The sequence below is a fragment of the Centrocercus urophasianus genome, unplaced genomic scaffold, assembly GCF_019232065.1.
Source record: "Centrocercus urophasianus isolate 14NV4802_14NV808 unplaced genomic scaffold, USGS_Curo_1.0 seq_35, whole genome shotgun sequence".
Taxonomy (NCBI): Eukaryota; Metazoa; Chordata; class Aves; order Galliformes; family Phasianidae; genus Centrocercus; species Centrocercus urophasianus.
The window spans coordinates 5,951,454-5,970,883 of NW_024884922.1; the positions used below are offsets into that span (position 1 = coordinate 5,951,454).

The window sequence follows — 19,430 nt, forward strand, 5'->3', positions numbered from 1 at the left end:
CAATTATTTTGTTTCCAACCAATCCAAGACAAAGCCATGGAGAGAACGAACTTATGAAGTGTAATTTCCCATAGGACATGATGAACAGGACATGGAAACCACATCAGTTACCCAGGAACTTCAAGATACCAGTAAACTTCACAAATATAGTGATGCCATGAGGCAAGTTGCTGTCACTGGAAGAGTTCACATTTAACCCTATTGTGAAGTGTACTGGAAAAGGTTTTAGTACTGATGAAGGAATAAACAACCCTCCCAACCTTGGAGAACTCTGTTTTAGACTTTAAAATATATTAAAATGAATTGATGTGCTATTATCATAAACTTACAAAACCATGTACCTACACTGAAAATAATAGCAATACTAATTAGCATGCATATTAAATGTAAATTTATGGATATTATGATATTTTCCCAGTGTTGCCTTTTAATACGACTATCCAACAAGGAAGAACTCTGAGATTAAGACTACAATACACTGTCTTCAGAAAATCACTTTCTAATGTATTTAGATGTTGATTCCTCTTGGCTTCCTTATGCTCTTCTGCCCTAGAAAATATCATCCTGCAGCAAAGTTGGCAGGAGGATTATCTGATTCCTCCTGATTGAGATAAACTGGACTCATCTTCATTGTGGTATGGTAGATCAAGCTTGTCTTCAGTATGTGTTAAAGTGAAGGTGTATTCCTGTACACTGAAGATTCTGAAGAAAGATGTGCATTTCCCACCACCATGGGGAGAAATAAAAACCCTGGTAGAATAGCAGGTTAAAACATACTAATATCTACGTCAACAGACTGTTATGCACACCCAAAAAAATTCCCATGCATTTGAAATACCATGAAAAATAAGATGAACATGATGTTCATGCAATCTTACGATCAGCCCTTAGGACAATCTCTAGACTACACATCTCTCTTAGCAAGAGATCTCTAGTTGCGTCAGACCCATCAAAGATGGACCATCATGAAGAACCTGAAAATGTACAAACAGAGCCTGAATTAGTACAACTTGATATTTATCTAGGTCTGCACTGGGATCAGGTAGTTTTCCATTTGCACAACCCTTGTCTGTTGAAAATCCAAGCCAAGATTAAAAAGCTTAAGGCAGCATGATGATTATATTGCAAGCATTAGTGTAAGGAATGCTATTAGAATGCACTTAGTATGCCAAAACAGTGAGTATGCACTGAGTGAATTAAAATATATTTTTTTCACATTTGCAAAGATGAGGACTTATAACATTATACAAATCTGAAATAAACATAAAATAATGTTTTGCGATTACTGATAATAATATTTCAGATCTCCATTGTAATGTTTACTGTGTCCAATATGAAAGGGTCTGTTGTGATAGGAGAAGGGGAAATGGTTTCAAACTAGAACAGAGGAGATTCAGACTGGATTTCTACAGTCATGGTAGTGAAGTGCTGGCAGAGGTTGCCCAGAGAGATGGTGGATGTCCCATTCTTGAAGACATTCAAGGTCAGGCTCAATGGAACTCTGAGCACCTGATCGAGCTGTGGGTCTCCCTGTTCACTGAAGGGAGTTGGACTAGATGACCTTCAAGTGTCCCTTCCAACTCAAACTGTTCTATGATTCTATGATGAAAACACTATGTATACTGATTCAGAGGTAGGTTACTGTCCAGTCATAATCTTATTGAAAAGATTTAAACCTCCAAATATATTTTCAACAGAGTTAATATGCTAGTATTAACTTCTTTAATATGTTGGTTGTTTTGTTGTTGTTTTTTTTTAGCTAGTCATCAAAAATGTATCTTTCTCATCAGGTTAATCCTTTCCTTTTTCTTTCTGTGGCTTTATGGATAAGAAAGCTAGAACTCAACTTTCCACAGTAGCCTTTGACTCTTTTTAACACTGACTTCTTTCCATTTTTTCATACGCTTTGTGAAATGAAATTTTCTCCAGAATCCCATTGCAAATGCTTTTTGCATAAAAATTCATCATCAGCCACAATCTCCAAAAGGAGCTGAAAAGAGAAACAACTGAATAAATGAACAGGAGACGTTTTGAAAGATGAAAAAGTGATGAGGAAGAGATTGAACTTCGTTGGGTAGGACATTATTTGTAATTTATTCTCCCCAGAGGTCCAGCTCAGATTGGAGAGAGAAGACAACCTTATGTGACTGGCTTTTTCTAACTTCCAAACTGCCACAGAAAGACAGTCCTGGGGAAAAGCAAAATAAAGCAAAGCAGAGCAACAAAAAGCAAAAAAGAAAAAAAGGAAAAAGAAAAAAAAAAAAAAAGGCAATGACAAACAAGGCAGCTTATAGCACATGTGTTTTGAATTCTGCTCTGTTAAATACATTTTGTCTCCCTGAATAAAGTACAACATCACACTTCAAAAGTGCAAAGAGTAGACTGTGAGATAAGTGAAAATGATGGTTGTGTGCTAGAAAGAGAAAAGGACTGTGGAGTCATTTCCTCTAAAATAGTTTGCCATAGTCATAATTATTTGGCATGGTTCATCTCCTTCACTAAAGCTGATGGATAAGGAATCCTTGTTTTCCTACTTGTGAAACGCATTAATAGGTTAGCTTAAGAAAGGAATGTTGATCAATAACTTCAACACAAACAAACATCTGAAAAAGAGATCCTTCCAAAAAGGAAGGCTCAGACTGAGAACATATTGCACCTGTATCATTGATTATCATTCCTTTCTCTGGAATTCCTGAATCTAATTTTTATGATCCTATTTATAACTTTGGTGCAAATCAGAAAAGGCCTACCATTAACAGAGCCATGTATCTAATTTCTTCTCACATGTGTAAGGGGATGGAAGTGAAAAGGTAACTTCTAAAGTTTGTCATGTACTTATCTAAAGAAACATGGATACTGACCCAGAAAGATTGCTGATAAGAAGATCAGCCTAGTAATAACAGTTTAGATTTTTACTTTCTCTCTGGGTCAGAAGCCATCAGTATATTCTTTCTCTGTTTGGAGAGCTCTCCCTTCCTGATACTTAGTGAAAGAAAGGAGAGGCAGGCTCATGTTCAGCTCTCTAGGCTGAGGTGTCATCTATTAAGACACTTTACCACAATGTTTAAGAATTACTGTACAGCAACAAACACTGTGTATGATCTTTGTCAGTGCTGCTTTGAGATCTCATACAAGGCTGCAGTGGAGAGCATGAAGTTAGCTTGTGTTATCTTTCACTGGATGCAGGTTATATATATACAAACAGACAATAATCACGGCTCAACTAACCCAAAGATGCTGGTTAAACTGTGGTAGCTGCTTAAATATGTGAGTCATTGAATTTAACCAAGATAAAAAAAAAAAAAAAAAAAAAAAAACTGTTGGTTTTACTGCACATTTCCCACATGCTTCAGTAAAAATTTAGCTTCAGTTTCCATTTATTCAAAATGTACAGCTACAGTATGTTTTCTTGTGTCTAAGGATGTTTATACCCAAAATATATTCTATCTCAAAACACATTTTCCAAATATGTTAGAATAATAGTAAATATATTTATATCAGTGCATTACTTTATTTCCAAATATATTACGGTTGACAACTACTGTGCTGTAGCATGTTACAGCAACAGTCTCATTTATAGCCCACAACTGAATGCTTAACTGAATCCATTTTCAGAGTCTTTCCCTAAATAAAGTAGCAAGAGGGGTTTAGAGGTTACGGTGCAATCTTGAAGTGTCCCTCTAGTTGGGGGAATAAACAATCCTTTAGTTGCTTCACTGAAAAGGAAATTTCATTGAAATCATCCATCTGTTTTGTAGGTTCAATGCTGAGCTTTCTTTCAAGGATGTTCAATAGGATGACTTGTGTAGTGATGGAAATTGTGATACCTTTTAGTATCTTGTACAGCAAGCCAGAGCTTATCTTGTTCATTTGTCCTGGAATTTTATGGGGGAAAAAAATATGTGTTTTTTGGTTTTTGTTTTTGTTATTGTTTTTGTTTTTTTTTTTAGGGAGAAATTGCATTAAAACTTTTTATTAGTGAGCTTATTGGCTTTCCACAAACACATAAGGAGAAAGGAAGAAAGATTAATTATTTTGGCAGGAAATCCATAATTCTATAGCTGTACCTAAAGTGAGAGCAAGTTCAGCAAGTCAAAGGATTTTATCAAAGTCAATAAAGCTTGAGAAATGGGATCCCAGTATCAGGGCCCTGCAACAACAGAAATGGACTAGAGAGCGATTACCCATCCCCTTCTTCTTCCTTCTCCCAAGGAAATGAAATCTTCAAGGCAAAAGGATTAAAGTGAAAACTAGTGGTATAGAAATGGAAATTTCTTCCTGGGGATGATTTGCATATTTTCCACATACACTTTATCACATCCTGAGCTTTTGGCACCCACGTTCAAGGCTTTGATGTGGGTCTGCAAGTGGCAGGGGCCAAAAAAGAACAGAGTTGAAGACACTCTGACTTCTCACAAGTACATCAGACCAACACAAATGACTATAATCATATTACAGCATGGCGACACTGAAATGGTCACAGTTAAATAAATGCAGCGAAGTCACTGAGTCTAAAATGTCATCAGCTGCTTAAATAGTCACACTTTCTACCTTCCAACTTCCTTCACCTGTGGATTTGTGACTACATGCCTCCCACCATGTCTCTAAGTTTTAACTAAAGTATTAGTTCAGTACTAATTGTCAAAATTATTTTCAAAGTTTGAGGCTATGTCAGTAATATTTTGCAATACCTGCACCTTTTTTTAGACAATGGCTACAGATGCAAAATTCATGTCTGAATCTGCATCTGATGTAGCCAGTCCCAAAATATTCTATTTCACTCCTTTCCAGTGCTAATATTATAGTAAAGTGATTTATTCCTTTGTAACATTACATACTGAATATTATCATGCTATTATTTATGTTATGAAGCAATATCCAATCACATTTATTTTTCTTTCTGTAATACACTTAAAAATATTCATATTAATAAAACTAGGGCTGAACTTACAAAATTACAGAATTAGAGAATAAAAATAGTGAATCAATCTCCTCTTTCTTTAAATCCTTCCTTATTTCTATTCTCTTCAGCACATATACAATATCAAATGTTCTGGAAGGCATCCTGCTTACTACATATAAAGTTTTCCTACTTTGTTTATTAATCAATCCTTTGAAGTTCTAAAAATAGGAAGATATGTTGACTGAGAAGATTCCAAATTGTCCCAGATACACAGAGTGGAATTGAATCCCCTCATAGCATCCAGTGGGATATTAAAATATTTTGACATGTATTTCCCACAGTATTGTCTTTTTTAGTGTATCTCATAGAAATAGTCTGAAATGAATCAGACTCTACAACTGAATCTATCAGTTCATGTACCCCTTTGGACATCCAGCACTGACACAGCCACAACACACTCATCTGTTCAGAGTGACTTCACCCATCTACAAGGCAGAGATGAATGTTAATGAAGAAAAAAGTAAACAAACACAAAACAAATATCCAGAGTGTTATGCCTTGCTTATGCTAGATAATACTACACCAATAATGTTCAATTGCATTCAGTTCCGAGCAGATGCACTCTCAAAACTCTCTGTATAACTTGACCTCTCCCAAATAAGAAAGGAAATTTATGATAAATATGAACTGACTTGAAGTCTTACGTTTCATTTTTCGTCATGTGCTAAATAGGAGAATAAAGAATGCACAAAGCCCTATCAGTCGTCAAAGTAGAGGTCTCACTGTCATACCAGTGGTGACTTTCCCCTCTGCTCTGTGTACTTTAATAAAGTAAACAATTTTTATGTTTTCACATTTTATTTCCTATGTGCTGTACTCTTCTCTGCACTAAGCCATTCTAACAGCTTTCTTGGATTTATTTTAAATTAGAGTACGGCTGATTCATATTTGAGACATAACGGTGCCCTCTCCAAGTTTGTATACAACTACACTGTCTTATTTTAGGTGAGGGAAGGACATGGCACTCTCATGTATCATACCCCCATCAAATGTTTGTCAAGCAACACTGAATTATTAGGGAAGAGGCCATCTTATTTTAGATAAATTTGTCTAAGATAATTTTGTCATCTTGTACAATACAGAAAAAGTCATTTTTCGTTAGCTGAAAAAAAAAACAAAACAAAACAAAAACGCAATCACCTAAAGCTTATTTGAAATGAAAATTTAGGCATACAGTTTTCTTTCTTTTTAAAAAAAATTCAGCTGGGAGTCTTTGCTTATTTTATAATTTGAAGAAAGTGGTAGGCAGCCAATGTAGGAAGTTAATTTTTCACATGGGGCGATTTTACTGTTCGACGTATTGCACAGGAGACAGAATTCCATATGTCATCTGAAACTGGAAAAGACTTGACAGAAAAGTTCTCAGACTTGCAAAACACTTCCACGTCTGTTATGCATTTGCAGATCAATCTCAGCAAAACATTGCAAATTTAAGCACCTGCACAGTCAAGTAGCAGATAAAAATGTTTAGCTAAAGGATTTACAAATCTCAAATTTCAGGACACAAGATGAGTTTCTTAGGAGGGACATATGATTCATATCTATGTAACAGAACTTTCAGACACTGTAATCATTGTTCCTTGTAGAAAAATGCTTCTTAATTAGAGGCAGATGTTGAAAATTTTGAGTTATATGAAAACGTCATAAGCCAAGTCTCTTAAAGAAAATAATAGGTTACTTGTTGGACTCTGTGTTTAGAAATAAAGAACTGTAGAATTGGTAAAATTACACAGAAAACCTGCATTTCTTCTCTGTGTTCAGCATTTTTTGTTGCTCTAAGCTGGGCTGAAATAGAAGTCAAGAGTACAAGATTAAGTGCAGCTTTGGGATAGATGGGAATCCTCTCATGGAAACATTAGCTTCGTAACTAACAGAAAAAATGAAATGGACACACACAAAAAGCAGTTTCTCTCTCATGCATTACTCTTTCACCACACTAAATTCATGCCAGACAAAAATAAATACATACATTCATTTCTATAGATCTCTCCCATATGGTGTTTGCAGACCTAGTCATTTTGGTTTGAAGGTGATGAAGTGCTGCAGTCCTGATGCAGCCTCTTCAGAAGAGATTTCTTGGGTGTCTCTGTCCCTCCCCTTACCAGTAAATATCTTTAGCACCTCTGTATTCACTTCCCTTTTCCTCAAGAAAACAAACACTTTATTTTTAACGTTCTTTAGATCTATTTGACAGAATATCAGGTAACCCCTTCTGCAGTACTCTTGAGATAATGTGTAAGATATGATGTGATGTCATCTCTTTGCAGCATGACATCCTCATGTGTCAATTTTTGAAACTACAAACTAATGCAAACACCATGTCCTATCTCACAGGGCAGCACTGAAACCTATTTTACCACAATGAGAATTCATGCACTGCAGTTCTTCACTCTGAAAAATTATGTTTTCTTCTGCACCTGCACTAAAGAACAGCAATACCTCTTTTGCTTTACTCCCCATCAGGAGATGTACAGCTGTCCTCAGATTTCATATATTAATGACTACCACGGGTGATTGCACTCTGCTGCCTTTCACATTTTAAGGGAAGTCCTTTTCTGAAGTTATACATTTCACACATGTGTAACACAGAGGGATAATTTATTGTGGTGGAGGATCAAATCCCTTCATTTTATGTCGGCCGGATGTGATTACACTCATAGCAAATGCACATCAGTTTCAGGGAAAGAGGCTGCTATTTGTGCAATAGGTCAGTGAAATGATAGTCTATCAGGAAAAGAAAAAAAGAAAAAAAAATAATAATTATTCACTTAGCTGTTAAGCTGCAACAGAATTTCTCTTCATAAATGGTAATTTAAGCATGCTTGAATGTGTAATTATACAAAGGAATATTCACAACTGATGGGTTAATCCATGACTGATGGTGACTGGTCTTTGGAGCAGAAAGAGAAGAGCAAAGAACAGGCACAGAATTACATGTGTGCTGGCTGTAGGAAACTTCCCGTTGGGTGCTGGTCAGGAAAGGGCAATTTATTGCAGCCCAGGGAGCTACTACTGCATTAAAAACTTCTCTAAAAATGTGGTCAGGTGCTGGAATAGACTGCCCAGGGAGGAGGTGGCATCACCAAACCTGGAGATGTTCAAGAAGAATGCAGATGTGGTGCTAAGAAAAATGGTTTAGTGGGCAACATTAGTGGCAGGTGGATGTTGAATTAGATGATCTTGGAGGTCTTTTCCAACCTCAATGATTCCATGATTGTTCAAAACACTTTAGTAAAATTGCTGATCTGTACAGATCTGGTAGGTATATAAGAGCTGCTTTCCATCCCAGGAAATGAGAATTTTTTGAAAAGCTTGCTGCATGGTCTAGTAAAACCTGGTACAAGCGACTCAAAACCTTTGGATGGTTCATTTCAACTTGCTCAAGAAAAAATAAAGGTAATTTCACCTCCAGCTTCTACTGCCATTGTGATCCATATTCATTTTTTTATTTGTTGCGTTGTTAAAATGCCTATTTAACCAGTTCATTTTACTACCTAAGGCTATAGCTGAATTTTGTTTGCTATCCATGTGTTATCCTCAAGTCACATCAGATGATATTATTTATAGATCCTAGATCAAGGAATCTGGGAAGATAAATGCTTTAGACGGCTGCTCTAGGGAGGAGGATCTTCAGAAGAGCCTCTGGGAAGGTGTGAGATAGGGATGAAGAATTGTTTTAATGTTGGAAAAAAAATGATTAATTTAGAGATCAAATTAAATATTCCTCACAGAATGCTGGAGATGCATCCTGGCAAATTAGTGATAATTACTGAACAATTTTTAGCCTGGCTTCTTCAGGAAATGAGGCATGGAAGATCATTCTGTCTGTCAGTCTCACTTAATAACTATTGGATCCATTCATCAGCTGCAAATATGACAGAGGAACGATGCTATCAGAGTTATTTTGTCCTCATTTTTTGTCCACATTCTTGACGAGGTGGCTGTGAGATGGAAGATGCCTGATTAATATTCTTACAAAGAGAAAGGATTTAACAGATTAAATATTGAAACTTTTAAGAATTATTAAATAATGAGGAAAAAAATAATCAAATAAGCATAGGAAATAAAAATGCTTAATCCCATATCAGAGAGGTTTTTTTCTCAAGTCAAAAGGATTGTCACAATTCTCTAGTGTCTATCAAAGGGTGCATTTAGTATTCACTATTATTTAGCCCAGTGTGAAGGAGATAAATACTTTGGAAAACGAAATGTGTGAGCTCTGATTCTCAATACTCCTCTTTCTACTTAAACTATGTGATATTTTCAGAGATATATTACATACCACTTCTCACTGACACACAAGTAGGGCGTTGCGTATCATAGAATCATAGAACAGACGGGTTGAAAAAGACCAGAGTAATCATTTAATTTCAAGCCGCCTGCTATGTGCAGGGTTGCCAACCATCAGACCAGGCAGCCCAGAGCCACATCCAGCCTGGCCATGAATGCCTCCAGGGATGGGGCATCCACAGTCTCCTTGGGCAACCTGGTCCAGTGCATCTAGTGTGTGGCAGGAGGCAAACCATTGCTTTAATTTGATGACAGGTTCCAGCACTTTCTATTGGCCGCAGTTTTCTTATAGGAGGCTTGTATTGTCCAGGTTCTACACTCTATATTCACTAAACAGAGTCACTAGGGGTCATTGGCAAAGCAAGTAGGTAAAACCAGAATCATGGAAAGTAACTCAAATGATAAATGCCCTTTGCATGTGATTGGTGAGATATCCATTAATTATATATAAATTTATATATATATATATATAAATCTCTTTCAGGAGATCATATGTTACCTATTCCTTCACCCACAGCAGATATGATAAGCTTTCTTCACTTGGGAGTGTGAAGCATTTCTCATTTCACTTTTTGAGAGCTCCATGCAAACTCATTCATCACACTGTCCAGATGCTCCTGGCTGTTTCCAGGACAAGGAAGAAAAACATGAAGGTTGTTCAGTGAAATCTCCAACTCACTATGAACTAGAATAACACTATACTGAGCAAACTAAATCTTGTCCTTCATTACATCATCTAAACAGTTCTTTAACACCTCCAAGTTCAGTACCCATGGTCCTACATGGCTGCTTCAGGACCTGGTATATGATTCATTTCTGTTAGCTTTCTTAAATTATTTGTGCTATGACTCCAGGCTATGTGCAAAAGATCACACTACTTGCCAATTTCATTGTCAGCAGGAACAGTTTCTTAGAAATATTTTAATCATATGCAATTGTATACAAATAATGACTATGAATTGACATAGGCACAGAAGAGGCTGCTTGAGCTGGGGTATCTCCAGGACCACCTAAATTCCCCAACTAGAGAGCTGCTACACCAATTAATCAAACACTTGCTGTGAAGCTGGTAGGAACTCAATAGACAACCTTTTCCCAAATCAGTCTGTCACCTCAAACCAACAGATGTCTCACCTGTATAAAGACAAGCTCGGTACTCCCATTAGCATGTGTTGTATTTTGGGGTGATAGGTGAATGATTGGACTGGATGATCTTACAAGTCTTTTTCAACCTTGGTGATTCTATGATTCTATGAGGAACACATCCCTGGTGACCAGTTACAGATAAAGGACAAGGTAGGACCACTTTCTCCATCTTTTTTTCCAAGGAGCTCTTCTCTTTAATTTAGTATTTAAAATTAAACACGAAGAAAAAAAGAAAAAACAACAACATAAAACAAAAACAACAACAAAAAAAAAGAAAAAAAAATAGAAATCAATACTAACATTTGCAATAAACATCTTAAAAAAACTCTTTTTCAAGCTACATTTCTGAAAAGATCATTGTTTTGTCAGTGAATGAGGAAATCTCAGTAATCTTATTCTCTAATATCTCACAAATTAATCATATTTGCAAGTGCCAGACAGGCACTGGGAAAACCTTGTTTTAGGTTTCATACAAGTGCTAGCCAAATATTTCCTTTGCCATTTCTATGTCTAGACCAAAAGATACTTATGTTACAATACAAAGAATTTGTGGTAAATTCAAGTCAATCTTTCAAGTCCTTTAAAGTCTTACCAGCAAGGTTGCCAACCTCAGCTAGTGAAGTATCACCTTACACCTGACCATCTAATAAATAAGAAGCGTCCTAGTTCCCTGATGGTGTTGTTTCCATGGAAATTAATCTTAGGCACATAGTAAAGCGTTTCTTAAAGAAAGCAGAATAACATCAGACCTTCCAAGATGACCTAGTTCATTTCTTTCTGCAGACCTACCAATTAGCTGCCAAAATGTCCATACTTAGGAAAGTTTATTTTTGATCCTACATTTTAATTGGCTTCATGTGCAACAGGTAGGCTAAACAAAGGACCATGTCACAGCATTTCTGATTTGCGCTGGTGGTCTCAGCAGCAACACAGATTACAGGAGAAGATACCTAGGAAGACTGAATAGCTGTGTGCTCTTTGACTCGAAAAAGTCTTGAGAGGAGGAAAAAATGCAAGTGAGAGAAAGATATGCATGATCTGAAACATGTTTTACTTCTGCCTCTGAAATTATTACTTACTTCACTTGTTAGAAGATCATGCGACTATTTTTTAATAACAGCAAAAGAATCTTAAAAAAAAAATAAATCATAATTCCTAAAAATTGGAAAGAAGGCAGTAGTATGGATCCTCCTGTTGCCGAAAGAGGGGCTGCATTAAAGATGGTCTGAACCATCTTCTCAAAGCTCAGTGTGAGAAATGGATAGTCCTTCCTGCTCTCTTAGGGCTGTAACAGCCACGCAACAGAAATCTCTGAGCGCAGGAGCCATTCTAAACAGAGTAAATAAGCATCTTCTGCAGCGTACATGATGAAAGCAGCAGCTCCAAAGGAAACATAGCCTCCACTTCAGTGCTCTCTGAGCTATTTATTTCCTTTGCTGACTGATCTGAATGATCTCACTTGAAGTTAGAAGGCAGCTGCATACCTGTTTTCCTCAGGAACCTCTGTAGTTACTGGATGCAGGAACAGAATGGCAAATAGGAAGAAATATGTTTGTTTTAACTGTCTGCATAGAGCTTGTACAGATTTCCTCACTGCAGTCTCTTGCTCTAATTGATAGCTCTTCTCCAGGTTAATGATGATAGCCACATCTTTCTTCTTTTAAAGACAGAAAATGTAGGCAGAGGGAAGAAAACCAATACAGTAGCATCCACATAACAAGTATTTGTGATGTGGCAAGGTGCTGAATGCAAGTTCCCAGAGACCTCTGCTATAAACTCTCCATCTTTCCTTAGAGTCAAGAATAATACGCCAGTCCCTGAAGTCAAAGCTGCTAAAATAGTCAATAAGAATTCTGCTGGAGTCTGAGTGGAAAAGAAAACACTGCTAGTGCCAGACTCCTGGCCATGCAGTGGAGAGAGGCTCCACTTGTATTCATCATATTGTGAACTGAAAGCTTTAATCTGAAGACAAGTCTTTGATTAGAGATGGAGAGTTGTTTGTCTTAAAGCAGGTGAAGTCAGATTTGGTGAGCAAATGAAAAACAGAATCCTCTGTGTTTTAGCAAAGCTTATTTCAGTTGCCATACACACTTCTGTCATAAAGGGACTTCTCACAAAGGGACGATATTAGTATTGAGGCTTCACATGGAAAATGAATTCATTTATTTATAATGGATTCTGTTGAAGATTAAAAAAGAAAAAGAAGGAAATTTTTGTCGGTGGCAATGTTTTACGCTCAATACATTGATAATCCTTTCGTCTACTATTTTCAGTTGACCAATCACTGAAAAACACTGAAATTTACACTCATATGTGGCACCTAGAAAGGCAGGTTGTTTTCCTATTGCTACAGTTGGCACCATGTAATTAAAGCTCATATTTTAACAACAGATTTTGGTGCTGGGAGTGGAATTGCAGAGTGAGGAGAGCCACTGCAAAGCTGCTGAAAGCCAGAGATCCACCAACGTTATGTCCGTATGTTTAGACTACTTTCTGGCTGTGAGGCTTGTCTTGAGCTTGTTGAACTGAGACACAGAGCAGCTGGAAATCTTGCATGAGAAATAGAAAGCCATGTAGATAAAACCTTTTTGCAACAAGAGCAGAAAAAATTGTTTAATGCAAACTGCTTCAAATAACAGTATTTCCACAGGAAGAAAGGAAGTTAAGCAGAGAGATGCATGGAACACTTCTCTTGCAGGGACAGTAATTTGGAGATGATCCCTTGCTGCACGACTGTGTTGCTGGGAGGCAAAAGGAGGTATTTAATGTCTCCAGCCCCGTCTGCTGATCCCACAATGAACATTCTTCTACTTTTTTTTCTTTTTCTTTTTCTTTTTTTTTCTTTTCTAACAGAATAAAGGAATCCATCTCACAGGAGGCATAGGAGTGTCAGTGCCTTACATTTCCTCCACTTTGGAGCTGACTCTCTGCCTGCCCATAGACTGCAGAGCTGAAAATTCTGTGCTTTCTTTGCTGCTGGCAATCTTGTTCCCAAGGTGTCTCACATTCAGCTGAGACAAATGGGCATGAAATAAATAGATGTCTATGTTTTGTTTCTTGTCTCTGGTACCGGCTGGTCCCAGTCAATGGAGGTGCTGAGCCCAAGCTTCTAACCCAAGTCTCAGTGTGACCCATCTTCCTTGGCTTTTTTTAGTCCATCCAACACAGTGTTTCCTCTGCAACCTGGCTTTGGTGGTTTGAGCAAGATTGTGGTCATGATAGCTCACAAATTCAGAGAATTCAGACCATGTGTTCAGAAGTCCTAACAAGACCATGGATCTACCACAATCACTGAAAAACTGCCCCCAAACCTGTTCTCACCAGAAAGACTATTTGCTCTCTTTAGAGTGTCTCACATTATGCCATAGATCATCATCCTTGACTTGTTTCAGCCTTGTTAACTAATGTGTAAGAGGAGCTGTGTGAGAACTATAGCCTTGTCCTCTTGCAGAAGCTGAAGGCCGGATGCTTGCTGATGACAATTAGATAAAATGTATTGCACTGATGGGCAAAAAAAAAAAAGGGTCAGGGATCCCAGAAAGCATTTGAATATTCACATAGACGTAGATCTAAAATTCCTGATGTCTGGAAGAGGTTTAAGGAATCCTATCCAGGCGTGGGCTCAGGCAGAAATGATTTCTTCTTCCTATACTCTTGCAGATTATTTCTCTTCATCTCATTTTTCACAATGTGTGAATGCAGCCACCGGTCTAACAGACGGTCTGTCCCAAAATCTATTACTGCAACTTTCAGCATTTTTCAAATATAGCACAAGCTTCTTCCCGTCCATCAGTTAGGACAGATGGTAGTAAGATTTTGTCCATACTTTTTTTCTCCTATGGCATGGACAGCATCAATCCCAGAAATGCATCACTTTCCGATTGAGCTCATGGGATGATAGTATTTGAGTGAATGCAGTTAGGATCTCTTAGAGATTTCTGCTGCAATACCTACTGCAGTACATAATTCTTGCTATGTTTTTGTTTTGTATTGTTTTGTTTTGTTTTCCCTCAGAAGTTAATGACCTGGATCTCTAGCTCATGTGAAATACATGATGAATAACACTTCTGCATATATGAGAGACTTGATTCTTTTTTTCACTAGAAAACGGGAATCCAGAACAGCTTTTTATGTTGAATTCAAATTCTCTGTTTCTATCCTGTGATGTCAGCCATATCTGATGTTGGCCAAGAGGAATAAAGCCAGGTTTATTTCAGAGATGACAGGTCTCCTTTCGGTGTTAATCGTTTCCCGGGTAGATGGGGTCAAAAGTACTATAACACCACAAATAAGACAACTGAAAGCCAAATTTGCCAACTTCTGAGATTCCCCAATGAGATAATTGTGTCTTCAGGTCCATGGTCAATTTTGAAGGGTTCTATCCTTAGCTTTTTTTCTGGTCTTCAAAACAAGATGCTATATAACATCATTTCCTTTTCCTGTTCCTCTTTCTAATATTCTAATCCTAAGAATATCAGCACTGTGTGAATTAATCTTTAGAACATGCACAATGCTGTCATACTCTAAAAAGGATGGACCTGCAGAGATTTGAAAGCCTGCTCCTTCTGAAAGCATTCCCTGTTGAAGAAGTCCCTTATTTTACAGTGTCTGTGTGTATTTGTGTAATTAGAGGATCAGATATGCATGACAGGCCTATGATTTTCCCTCTCAGCAGATAGTTTGTCACAGTAGATACTGTATACTTCACCATGTCTGCAGCCCTAATAGAGATGTCACTCACCATACCTTTCCCACAGAAATGACAAACTACTGGCCATGCCTCTTCAAAGTCAATAGGTACTCAAAGCTGACAGCAAGATATAAGACAAATTCTAGACGTTTTTCGTGTTTCCTTCTTTGCATAGTACAGAATCTAAACTAAGACAATATCAGGCAGGCTTATATATTCTTACTTTGCCATAATATTTCATTTGCTTGAACTATAGCCATGAATTCTTAAGAGCTGTACTTTATCACCAATTTCCTCATATGTTAATGAGCAAATTAGCATTGTTTTAGAATAGAAAGGCATAATTTTTAACGAAAAATCCTAGAAAAAAAATAATATGGACATTAAATGAGCAATGTATTCTGTTGCTCAGTATTTCTTTCACTAAAGAATAATTCCTTACATTAAAGACACTCAGTTTGAAGTTGTGCACAATCAAGTAATCTATCAGAAATCTCTTGTATTTGCTTTCTATCTGGACCACTTTTTATGTTGTTAATTTAAACTTTCGTAGGTGATAATCCTTTTACCATATTCTGATACTGCATATCTATTTACATCCCTGCAAAAACAAATTGTAGCAAATCATCTCATAGAAGACGTTAGCGTGATGTAAGTTTATGGGATGCTTAAGCCTAGGCAACTCTTAGCACTGAAAGTCTTAGCTAGAGCAAATGAACCCACTGAACCCTTTGGAGACCCACATTATCCACTGATCAGTTTTATGCTTAAAATCTGTAGAGACTCATACTTGGTGAGGATCTGTAATGTATTATAGAAAATTCCTGTTTCCAGCATCTGTGGTTCAGCCATATTGAGATATTTCTGCATTCTTCTTCTCACACAGGGCTGCTACTTCTATTACATAAATACAGTTCTAGAGTTGCTTAAGAGTTGTACTATTTGGTTATATTCACACAGTGGCTAACTCAGCCATCACTTCCCAAGAGCATCCTCATCAACAGCACCATCACGCTACTTTGTACCTCTTCTTCCTTTCCCTTTAAGAGTTCAGCCTCATCTGGTCCTTTCACTATCGCTGAAGAAAATCTAAGTGCAAGTTCTTCATACCTCTTCACGCTGCTCATAGTCAGGGAGATTCACATTTACCCCCAGTCATTCTTATAATGATTGGTTTACCGATTTCCCAAAGCTACTTTATTAAGATTTTGGTCTAGGGTTTCATTGTTATGCTCTTTGTGTTGTGAAATTCCAATACAAATTGCAAATTGTGATTCAATTTGTACTTAGGCCGTGATTCTGTCTCTGGACCTCTGAATTCAGGAGCAGATATTTCAGGTACAATAAGATAAAAGTCAACAGAACGAAAGGAAAGAACATGAAATTACTTTATGTTCGGATAAAGAGAATGTAAGTAGGGAAATCTACTAAGATTTCAGCTCTCCCACCTTCCAGGTTTTTAAGTCTGTCTGTATTTATTTTCAGTGGCACGTATTGGAGCTCCAAGCACCCACACCAACCTGGTGAAGCATGAATCCTTTCCAAACAGTTTTGAGAAGTCAGATGGCCATTCAGGTGTAACAGTGCTTCTGAGTTCTCAGAAAAAAAAAAATAAAAGTGTGGTGAGGATGGTGTAATAGCTCACCAAGAGTTGTTGAAGGACTATCACTAGATGATTTAGAAAGCAGTAGACCATGCTCACATCTCTCATGCATATTTCATGTCCTGTTGTGAAAATATTTTTTGCTTTGAAATCACAAGAGACTGACTGCAAGATATTCCCACCAAACATAAAGTAAATAAAAAAGCTTCTTCCCACAGACATGAAAATGCCCCTTACAGTGGCTGACTTACTTCATTCAGAGCTGAAGTTTTTCATCTTCCATTTGTCTATTCGCTATAATTTATGCTAATCTGAAAGCATCTGAGGCTTTGTGCTGAACTTTCTCCTGGTGAAGGGTGATGTGGGTTTAAGATCTACTTTTCAAGGTAGGAAAGAAGCTCTTATCTCCTATCAGAATACAAACCCTCATACGTCATTTCTGAGTACACACATCTAGTAAAATTTTAACTTTTCTGAAATGAGTTTCCTTCTTTCTCACAATAAAGAAAGGATTTAGTATCAACCAGGTAGAGCTTCAACTTTTACCTGAGATCAAGTAGATCAAGATATAGAAGAGGCTACATTCCAAGCTGGTGTGAGTTAGCTTAACTGTATATGCTTCAGGGTTCTCTGCTTTTGCACTCCCACTGAAAATGTGGTATAGGTGCAGTGAAGTACTGCGACTTTGTGAAGAACACCTAACAGTTAATTTATTGGGCATAAAAGCTTTTCACATAGGAAGAACAACTCCTCGGTTATTAACATCCAGGCCGTTATCTGATTGCTCAAGTAGAACAAAATGTTAGCACCAGCACTGTGCAATCTGATATGAAAAAATTATTTGAAACCACTGTTTTTGCGATGGCTTGCATCTGATTGCAAAACTTCATTTCTTCTGTATCTGTAACAGTAAGAAAAAAAGTTTTGTTATCTTATTTCAATGCGTTGATCAAGAAATAGCCGTCTGATGCAGGCATATATATATATACACAGAAGTTGCTTCATGTCTCTTAAAGTACAAGAGTACTTCAGCTGGATACAAGGTAAGATGCATGCCTAATAAATTCTTCTCTAATTTGCAGACATTTGAAAATATAAACATTTTTCTTATCCTTTCTGCAATAAAGATGGGGAAGACCTTCATTTTTGGTGTTAGTGTTAATTACTAATTCTTTTGGTTTTTTGTTTGTCTGTTTGTTTAATTTCCAAATCATATACAGTACTTTTCATGATCAATAGCAAAGTTGAAAGCATTTTATTATAAACTGGGAAATGTAACTTTCACCCTTTGGATTTGTTTTTTATTAAATTTATATATTTATTGTTTCAAGATCTTTTTGGACTGTCACACAGTTCTGCTATGGAAAATATTATTTCTTAACCTGAATATGTTATGTCTGTTTTTTCTTTCATTTTTTTCACTCTTTAGGGCTTTCTATACAATAAATTACAAAACCTTTCACAAATGTATTTCACTTATGCATACAGATTATGTAATTCTGAATATAAAATTTTGGGGGGAGGTTTTTGTCTTTTCTTTTCCTCATCAAAGAGAACAAGTGTGTCAGACAGTCTAACACATGAATTTATAACTTGGTGCTCCCATATGTCAGTGGTGTGGTTCTTTAGTGCATGCTTAGAGCGTTGATTTTAAAGGTCTTAAAAAGTCTGTTTTAATAATTCATATTGATTCAGTAGGGGATGAAAATGCTTGACATGTTAAATGATTAGCATTTACGCTATGAACATGTTAATTACTGTATTTTTAAAGCTGCTAGCTTCTATAAACAAAGATAAGAGCATTCTTAAAGGGACACCAGTAGACCTGGAAGATGCTGAAAAGCAGAGTAGTACAAAACAACACTAAAACTATTTTCTCTTTTCCTTTTCATTCCGTTTCTCCTTTAACATTTCAGTAAGGAAGTTTTAGTAGTCTGGATCTTGCACAACACACCAATTCCAAGCTAAAATAAAAGACATGGGAAACTAAAGAAACTAGAAAGTGTTTGGTCATTCTGTTTGCACTTAACTATGGTGATCCAGTGTTGAATCAGGCTGCAGCTTCCCCTACATCCTCCAGCCTCCAGCAGAGGCAGATCTTGGAGCTTGAGTCATGTTGTTGCCTTGGTGTTCAGATGGTTATCTGCTGCAGTGGCTAATTTACAATGGTGACCAACAAAATATCGGAGTTTCATCCAAGGGATGGAGCACCTCTCCTGGGAGGACAGTCTGAAAGACTGAGGTGGACTGAGAACTGGATGACTGGAAGAGTTCAGAGAGTTGTAATCAGCAGCACAGAGTCCTGTTGGAGGACTGTAACTAGTGCTGTTCCCTAGGGTTCAATACTGTATCTGATCTGGTTCAATATTTTCATAAATGATCTGGATGAAGGGATAAAATACACTCTCAGCAAGTTTGAAGGTGATACAAAGCTGGGAGGAGTGGCTGACACACTAGAAGCCATTGCTGCCATTCAGTGAGAGCTAGGTAAAGAGGAAACTTATGAGGTTCAACAAGGGCAAGAGTTGGATTAATCACATGCATCAGTAAAAGTTAGGAGATGATCTGCTGGAAAGAGCTCTGCAGAGAAGGATCTGGGTGTCCCAGTGGACAACAGTTGACCAAAATTCAGCAGTATGCCCTTGTGGTCAAGAAGACATCCTGGGCTGCAGTAAAAAGTGTGGCCAGAGAATTGAGGAAGGTGATCATCCCCCTCCACTCTGCCCTGATGAGGCCTT

General features: G+C 37.2%; 1 long non-coding RNA gene across 1 annotated transcript in view; it reads left to right on the plus strand.

Annotated features, from left to right (window-relative positions):
- The first annotated feature begins 17,238 nt into the window (after positions 1-17,238).
- Positions 17,239-19,430, plus strand: part of LOC122166955 — a 176,596-nt gene continuing 174,404 nt past the window's right edge. The window contains exon 1 of the long non-coding RNA XR_006170915.1: positions 17,239-17,735. This is a non-coding gene — a long non-coding RNA (uncharacterized LOC122166955). The remainder of the gene's footprint in view (positions 17,736-19,430) is intronic.